Source organism: Paroedura picta, chromosome 9, assembly GCF_049243985.1.
Source record: "Paroedura picta isolate Pp20150507F chromosome 9, Ppicta_v3.0, whole genome shotgun sequence".
In the NCBI taxonomy this organism is placed as follows: domain Eukaryota; kingdom Metazoa; phylum Chordata; class Lepidosauria; order Squamata; family Gekkonidae; genus Paroedura; species Paroedura picta.
Window position 1 is genome coordinate 25,942,258 of NC_135377.1, and position 8,673 is coordinate 25,950,930.

Below are 8,673 nucleotides of genomic sequence, written 5' to 3' on the forward strand. Positions count from 1 at the left end.
AATAGGTTTTTGGATACCAGGACATTTTTAAAGTTTAATTTTACATGTCAGTCAGTATGGTGCAGTAGACTTTAATCTGGAGAACTGAGCTTGATTCCCCATTCCTCCATAGGAAGCCTCCTGGGAGACCTTGGGCCAGTCGCAGTTCTCTCAGAACTCTCTCAGCTCCACCTTCATCACAAGGTGCCTGTTGCAGGGAGGGGAAGGGAAAGGCGATTGTAATCCACTTTGAGACTCCTAATGATAGAGAAAATCCTTCTTCATATATGAGTAAGTCTAATATAAACAAAGTTCCTTAGCAGGATTCCTAGATTTGAGGTTGACAGCTGTCACAACCACACAGCAAGCTGATATGTTTAAAACACAAATCTCTAGTGAAACATTATTTATGCATTTCATTCCCTGTTTTCCTAGGTGTTTGGCTACCCAGGATATTTAATGGCTTCGTTATGGTTGATTATGTCATGAGATTTTTCCCCCTCCAAGGCCAAGTTATCCCTTGCTCAGTTTTGAAGCATAAGCACACCTCAGAATGTACAGGATACCAACCTACAGATAATATAAGCAAATTTAGTTCTGTTGACCCAAGTCATAATGTAACAATATAGCTATATCAGTCAATTGATGAACGGCCTGCATGCAGAAAGAGGTTTCTGCGAATTGGTTGCTTCTTCCCCAGGAACGCAAAGCTGTCAAAGAGAGTGAGATTTGAGAATCCCTTACATCTGTGCATGTGTGACCAATGGTAATGCATGTCCTGTGCAGGGCACTCTTGAAGACTAAAAGAAAAATGAAGTCGATAAAAAAGAATCTGGCATTATAAAAACAGTAAATGCTTATATATTTATGCCCTGACCCGGATAGCCTATTTCGATGGGAGACAGTAAGAAAGACCAGGCACCTGTGAACGTCTCCTGTCTTGAAAACCCTAAATAGTCACCATAAATCATCTGAGCCTTGACAGCATTTTCCACCACCGCCACCATCAAGGTATACATTATGGCATCATTTTATTAAAAAGTGAATGTTTTCTGTGCAGTCTAGAATCTGGAATTTCACAGCTTGTTGATGCAGTCTCTTGAACTAAAATGAAACTCTAGCTTGGTGGTCTTCAGTGTTCAGATGAAATCAGGATTTGTATTGCTTAGCTGGAATCCCATACCTGGCTTCCACATGTGCTCGTCTTTTTGGAGGCAGGCTTCCACTGTGGAGCATCTCCCCCTCGTGCTTCGCCCTTTTCAGTTCCTTGAAAGTCACGGTCTTGTGAGAACGGAAGATCTGTATGCCAAAGAACTGCACGCTATGCGGCAGAATGCCTTTGCAATGGAAAAAGGGGAACACAAGCAGAACCTAGACCAGGGGTAGTCAAACTGCGGCCCTCCAGATGTCCATGGACTACAATTCCCAGGAGCCCCTGCCAGCAAATTCGTGGGAATTGTAGTCCATGGACATCTGGAGGGCCGCAGTTTGACTACCCCTGACCTAGACCATGCTGTTTTTGCAAGCCCTGGGGGAGCAATTTGCTCTGCTGGGGAAACTCATGGAACATATGGAATTCCCAGCAGGGCCATAGCAGCTCCCTCACAGTATTTCAGGTTGTGCAAATGGCATGGGGGAAAGCATATGCTTGGTCTCCCCAGGCACTGTGGTCCATCATGGCCTCCTTCATGCTTGAAAAGTGAATGCTGACTTGCAGCACACATTCGATAGAACATCCCCATGACAGACCCAGACACAACACGAGGACTATTCAACACATGGTTAGCACTTAAGAAGAAGAAGAGTTGGTTCTTATATGCCACTTTTCCCTACCTGAAGGAGGCTCAAAACGGCTTACAGTTGCCTTTCCATTCCTCTCCCCACAACAGACACCCTGAGAGAGCCCTGATATCACTGCCCGGTCAGAGCAGTTTTATCAGTGCCGTGGCGAGCCCAAGGTCACCCAGCTGGTTGCATGTGGGAAATATCATATAGCATGTGCAAGTACCATATCCAGCTTGGTGCAGTGGTTAAGAGTGGTAGCTTCTAATCTGGAGAGCTGGGTTTGATTCCCTGCTCCTCCACACACAGCCAACTGGGTGACCTTGAGCACGGGTAGAGCTGACCACAGCACTGGTAGAGATGTTCTGACTGAGCAGACCTGTCAGAAGCTCTCTCAGCCTCACCTGCCTCATAGGTAGGTGTCTGTTGTGGGGAGAGGAAGGGAAGGCAGTTGTAAGCCCCTTTGAGACTCCTTTGGGCAGAAAAAAGGGGGATATAAAAACCAACTCTTCTTTTTCTTCATAGGCTACAAGAACAAACCTAGTTTTTTTTTTTCAAACCGAATGTCTATTGATAGATGTGCATTGGAAAGAGGCAGCCAAATTCAATTTTCAAGGATGAAAAATTATGCTAAAGCTTGAGAAACCTGCTCTGACAGGGTATGAGAGCCCTTTAATACATTTTTAAGTGGTCCTTTGGGGTGATAGGTTATGGTAGTGTTGGAATAAGCAAGATCTGCAGTGTACATGCCTGAACAGTGTATGAAGGTTTTCCTGCATGGGGCAATGGAGGAGATGTGAATTTAGCATATTTGGAATAGGCACTTCCTGATGATTTTCAATCTCCAGTGTCCTGATTGGCTTAATAGGAGACACCCTGTTTCCCCCTGCTTGCCTCCAGAACAGAATATTGACTTCAGACAACAGTTAGATAGTTAGGCATCTCCCTCTTCTCCTCTTTCTATACATAGTTGTTTCTCTTCACACACTAAAAATTATTTTATTATTTAAGCAAGCTAGTTCTTTGCACCTCTTTGCAAATTCAAACTCTGCCAGCAGGTAAGCTTGATTGGTTTACCCTTGAGATCTTAAAAACAAATATAATTGTGCGAATCTTTGAGGTCCTTCATTATTGTATATGCGCAGGAATGAATTTATCATCACCCTTGCCATACAACATGATGAGCTCCTGCAAGAACCTCTGGCAAGAAACTCTTCCTAAAACAATTTGCCATTCTTATTTTTGCATGTTGAGTGGCTGTGTGGAACCTGACTGTGAAATGCAGTCACAAATCCAAATACAGCTGATCACTCTAAGCTTTTATCATCAGTGCTGGCAAATTTGTGAGAAATGTTTGGGGGAATGAACAGAGTCTATGGGAAGGGGGGGGGGAATCCAGATCCTACAAACTGATTAATTAATTTTCATAAATACTATTGTGAATGTTTCTCTGGATTTGGAAGGCTTAATCTTTTCCCTCATTCACTTTTGGCTAAGTACCTGGCATTTCTCCAGATATAGATCTTGTTAGAAAACGAAGAGCAGAAAACATGTTCAAGCCAGACACACCCACCCACCCTGCCAGTGAATTTGCATTTTGCATCCATTTGTCACATTTACCGACAGCATTGTATTGTTACATTACCATAGTTCCCTTAATGGACTTCATACTCAAATAAAAATGTGTCATCATTTTCCATATGCACAGACCGTTTTATCATTGTGTAGATAAAGGGTTGGCAGACTTTTACCAGCAGCATGCTGTACTATTAAGAGACAATGCAAATAGAAGAATTGGTTTTTATACATCCCTTTTCACTACCCAAAGGAGCCTCAAAGAGGTTTACAATTGCTTTCCCTTCCTCTCCCCATAACAGACAGTCAGGTGGGGTAGGTGGAGCTGAGAAAGCTCTGACAGAACTGCTCTGTGAGAAGAGCCCTAAGAGAACTGTGATTAGCCCAAGGTCACCCAACAGGCTACATGTAGAGGATTGGGGAATTCAATTTGGCTCTCCATACTGGAGGCTACCACTCTTCATTACCTCACTGACCTTAACAAAAGGGCCAGTGTTGTGTTGGGCGGGGGGACGTCAGATATGTTTGTGCATGAGATCGTTTAGTGCCTTTGAAGTGCACTTTCGATTTGAAATGGCAACATTTTCTAAGACTCCTCATTGTTTAATGGTAATCTCTTAGTATTTGCCTAGCAGGACACAGAATGTTATCTATGGTCAAGGCAGACTTGGATTCCATCTTCACAAACTCCTGCATAAGTTCTGCATTGGGGTCCAATGGAGACCTACCTTGGCAAAATCCCAAGGTTCACCCATACAAAATATTCATATGCAACTGGAGCTTTATTCATGGCTTCCTGCAGAGAGGGAAGTATAGGTAATCATTGTCCTGACAGCTCTAAGCATGGGCCTTGCTGTAAAGCAGTGGTCCCCAACCCCCGGTCCGGGGACCGGTACCAATCCATGAATCAGTTGGTACCGGGCCGTGGGTCCTCCTTATCCTCTTCCCTGGCTGCTACTTGGGGGTTGCCCTGCCACTCTGCCGCCGGCTCACCTTTGGTGCTCTCTGGCGGCCGCCATGGCTGGGGCTCCCCCTCGGTGGGGCACTGCACAGCTGCTGCTGGCAGCACCCCCCAGTGGGTGGCAGAAAGTCAGGGGTGCCAGCAGGAAAGCAAGTGGAGCAGGGGCTCAGGTGGCGGAGGCAATGTCTCTTGGCAAAAGACTACCCCCCCCCCGGGCCTCAGTAAAATTGTCAAGCGTTGACCGGTCCCCAGTAATAAAAAGGTTGGGACCACTGCTGTAAAGGACTGGATAGAAGCATTCCTGCTGCCCATCACATGATTCCAACACAACTCTCCTAGTAACTGAACCCAGATGACTGTAAAGATCTGTGGAGGTTTTGAAACACTTACACAACCAAAAAGGGACTTACTCAGAGGTCAAGGAAGGTGACAATTAGGGATGTGTGCTGGGGGGGGGGTAGCTTTTTGATTTTGGTTTGGAGAAGGGCACAAATACTGGTACTCTTGGTTGTACAGGTCCCCCCCCCCAAAGTACAATTTCAGAATTTGCATCCAATGGGAATTTGGAATCACCAAAACTTTCAGATCTTTGATTCCTTATGGAAGTCTATTTCAGGAAGGATGTGTGTGAAGTGGCTGTTTTTCAAGCAAATGACACCATTATTTCAGGGACTCTAGCCCTGTCTGTCCACTAAAGACTCCCCAAGTGTCAAATGGACTGAATTAAGTGGTCCAGTTCTACAGGCTCCTGAACTATAGGATGCCCTGACCCATCCTACTGCTCTCCATTATTTCCTGTAAGGAAATGATGCCATGTTTTCTCCAGGACAAGGAAACCAGTAGAAAAACACAAGAATGTCCACTGGCCAGAAGCCTTTAAATGTAAACAGAACCAAAAAGCCTGACAGAATACCAAACCAGAGAGTCTCAGCAGAACCAAAGGCTGATGGGGCAAAAGCCAACAGATCAAACAAGGAATACAAACCAAACCAACTTAAGCAAGGAACACTGCTGGAAGCTCAACAGAACAAATGTCAAACCATGAAATCCAAGCCAAACTGACCAGGCAAACCAGTATAAGGACCTGGCAAGAAGACACTGACATAGACTGTCCCAGGAGTCTCAAAAAGTCCAGCTCTAAATATTCCTGAATGTTACCAAATATTTCCCAAAAATTTTGGAACCCATTTACCATCATCCAAAAAAATTCCAAAGACCATCTGGATGCCCATATATGAGTCAATGATATTTATTTGGACCACATATGGATCAGAAATATCTAGTGCTCATGCATACTACGGTTGCAGGAAGGATGTCTAATATCTCTTTCCATTGAGAAACAATAGCAATGTCCAATTTTTATGCAAGTATGGAATCATAAAAGAAACAAATATTTTAGAATTTAATACACCTTTATGAGTGGCATAAGTTTTAAAAGTGCCTTATAGGCGAATCTCTTGAGTAAAACAGAAATGCAGGGTTTCATTAATTTGTGGGATGGGGAAGGAGTTGGTAAACCAGAATAACAAGGCTACCTCTTTAGCAATATCTCTTGGATGTCATTCACATATGAAAATGTCTTAGGAAGTACCCCAGTTGGGTGTCTGTATCTTCTGCGCATTCAAATGTGAGACTTTGTAGCATAAGCCATAAAATTGTAAAATGCAGAACTCATTGATATGCTAAGAGTCTCTGAGATGTTTCTCAGTCTATCTACATTAAACTAACAATGCTTGGTTGTAGACCTATTCAATGCCAGCTGCTATTTTAGCCATTAGCAATCCATTCTCCACCACAGGAGAAAATGTTATTTTTGTACTGTCACGAAAAGGAAGCTGGACTTTCTTTCTGTTGAAGGAACACTTCAAAGTGTTTGTCCTGCCCTAATGCAACCACAGGGTGTTTCTGCATGGAGGTGTTTCTCCGCACAGAGCTGAGAAATGTGAAGTGTCATTGTGACCTCTTATATATTATAAACAAACAGGGAGGAAGAAAATGGTTCAAGAAGAATGTCCAGTGTTTCTCATTTCATTCTCTGTGGACAAACACAATAATGAAGATAACCTGTTCAAATAGTGAAAAGAATCTGAATTATTTTATGCCAGCTGTTTTTGTCTCTAATGTTGCTTCAGGCACAGGTTCTGCAGTCTGTATAGTTGAGTTTACCACTAATATGGACCAGGGCCTGGTTTTAGGAAGTTGAGGAAAGACCAGTGAGCAAAGGTAGTAACACAAGCTTACCTATCGGTAGGATACATGGATCTCAGTAATTCTGAGCATTAAAAAAAAAACCTTAATGTTGACTCTTAGCAATGTCTTTCCCTCTGATCTATTTCTGTCCTAGTAGGACATTGCAATTAAAACAGGATTTGCAGCATACTTTCTTTATTGCATGGTTCAAGCATGCAAATTTTGCCCAGGCTGACTCCTGACCTAGTTGTGTATTCCATTTGACATCATCAATAGCTTGTGATTGGAAACGACCCACTTCCTTCCTTTCCTATTTTAACATCACAGAGGTCACCTTGGGGATTAACTGCTGATGCTGTAGTTAGGCCACTATTTAAAAAGGCATTAATCTGCATGTTATAACATGCGGCATACTCATCCATTTGTCCAGTCTTTTTGCCCACAGTTTCCATGAATTTTCAGTTAGTGGGTTGTTACAGCATCCAGATGCTTCCCTCTTGAAAAAAATCTATTGTCTCTCTACCAAAAAATCAATAACAGTTGCTGCAAGATCAGCACTTTTGTAAAGGCACTTAAGGAAACCCATGAATGTCACCCCAATCTAACAAATATTATCTATGTGTGATAAGCAGATCATGGCTCCATCTTCTGTGGACAGTCCCACAAATGCCAGTGGGTGTTTGTCGGTAATGTTTGCAATGGTTCTGCTATGCCCTACAACAATGACCAAATTATTGGTGTTTGTTAGCCCTGAGAACACTACAATCACCTGTGAATTGTGTAGAAGAGAGACCTCACATGTTTCCACTTCAACAGGTAATCTAGGTGGTCAGTTGTTTAACTGTGGCAGTCATCTGTTTGACAGACAGGATTCTAATTATCAGCCCATTGTAGTAAGTTAGAATGATGTTTAACCATCCATTGATGGTTCGAACATCCATTTTAACCATTAACTCTTACACTCAATGCTCTTCATTCTTTACTTAGAAAAGAATGAGTTTGACAGGAATGCAGTCAATTCTGAATTGTATTCCTGAAGCAGAAAGCCTAGCTTTGTTAGAAGAGTGGCATTATGGACTGCTCAGCATTCTATTAATAGTAGCAGTACCAGATTATTGATTACAGATTTTAGTTAGTCTCTTAACAGCCAAAATAAGTTATCAGAATGGAGTGAAGGATATCGGTTTTCTTCACTTCACTGCTGCTATATACTGTGCAAGATGAAACTGGGTAACATGGATTTAAAATATCAACCCTGGCTATAAAAATATGTGGATTTTTTAATGTATAATCCTTCTGTTATCACTCAAGTTTATGTACAGTAACCAAGAAAGGGGAAAAAAATCTCCCATGGCTTTCCTCACCCAGCTTGGCCTTTAGGAGATGTGGAGGAGGAACAGGACGGAGGCAGTCCCTCTGTGGTCTTTCCTATTTGGCCCAATAGGCCAAAGGAGGCAATTCCCCCCTCCCACAGTCTTACCTGCCTGCCCTGCCCTTTGGGACATGGAAATGGGTGGGAAGGAGGCAACCCATTCCCCAAGGCCTCCCCCAAGCAGCCTTGTTTTTGGTAGATGTAGGGATAGGAGGGAAAGAGGCATCCTATCTCCCATGGCCTTCCCCACCCAGCTTGGCCTTTGGGAGATGTGGGGGTGGGGTGGGAAGGAGGCATCCTCCTTGTAGCCCTTCCTGCCTAGCATCGCCTTTTGGAAACATGGGAAGTAGGCAGGTCTCCCCCACATCCTTCCCTGCCTGCTCCGCTTTTTGGGAGATGGGGATGAGTGGAAAGGAGGCAGCCCATCCCCTATGGCCTTCCCCGAGCAGCTTGGCCTTTGGGAGATGTGGAGGAAGGGGCAGGAAGGAGGCAGCCCCCCTGCAGCTTTCCCTGCCTGGCACAGCTTTTGGGAAATGTGGAGGGTGGGAAGGTGGTGCCCACCCCTCCATAGGCTGCCTAGCCAGACCTTTGGAAGATGTGAGGTTTGATGGGAAGGTGTTGACACAGTGGTGGCCTGAGTAGATACTGAGTAGAGTAAGGGGGGTGAGGGTAAGTGAGTCAGTGCCCCTCCAAAACAGCTGTTTTCTCCAGGAGAACTGATGCCTTCCTTCCCTCCTCCCTTCCCACCCTGTTCTTTCTCTTTTTTTCTTTCTTTCTCTGCACCTTTCTCTCTCTTTCATCCTGTCTTCCTATC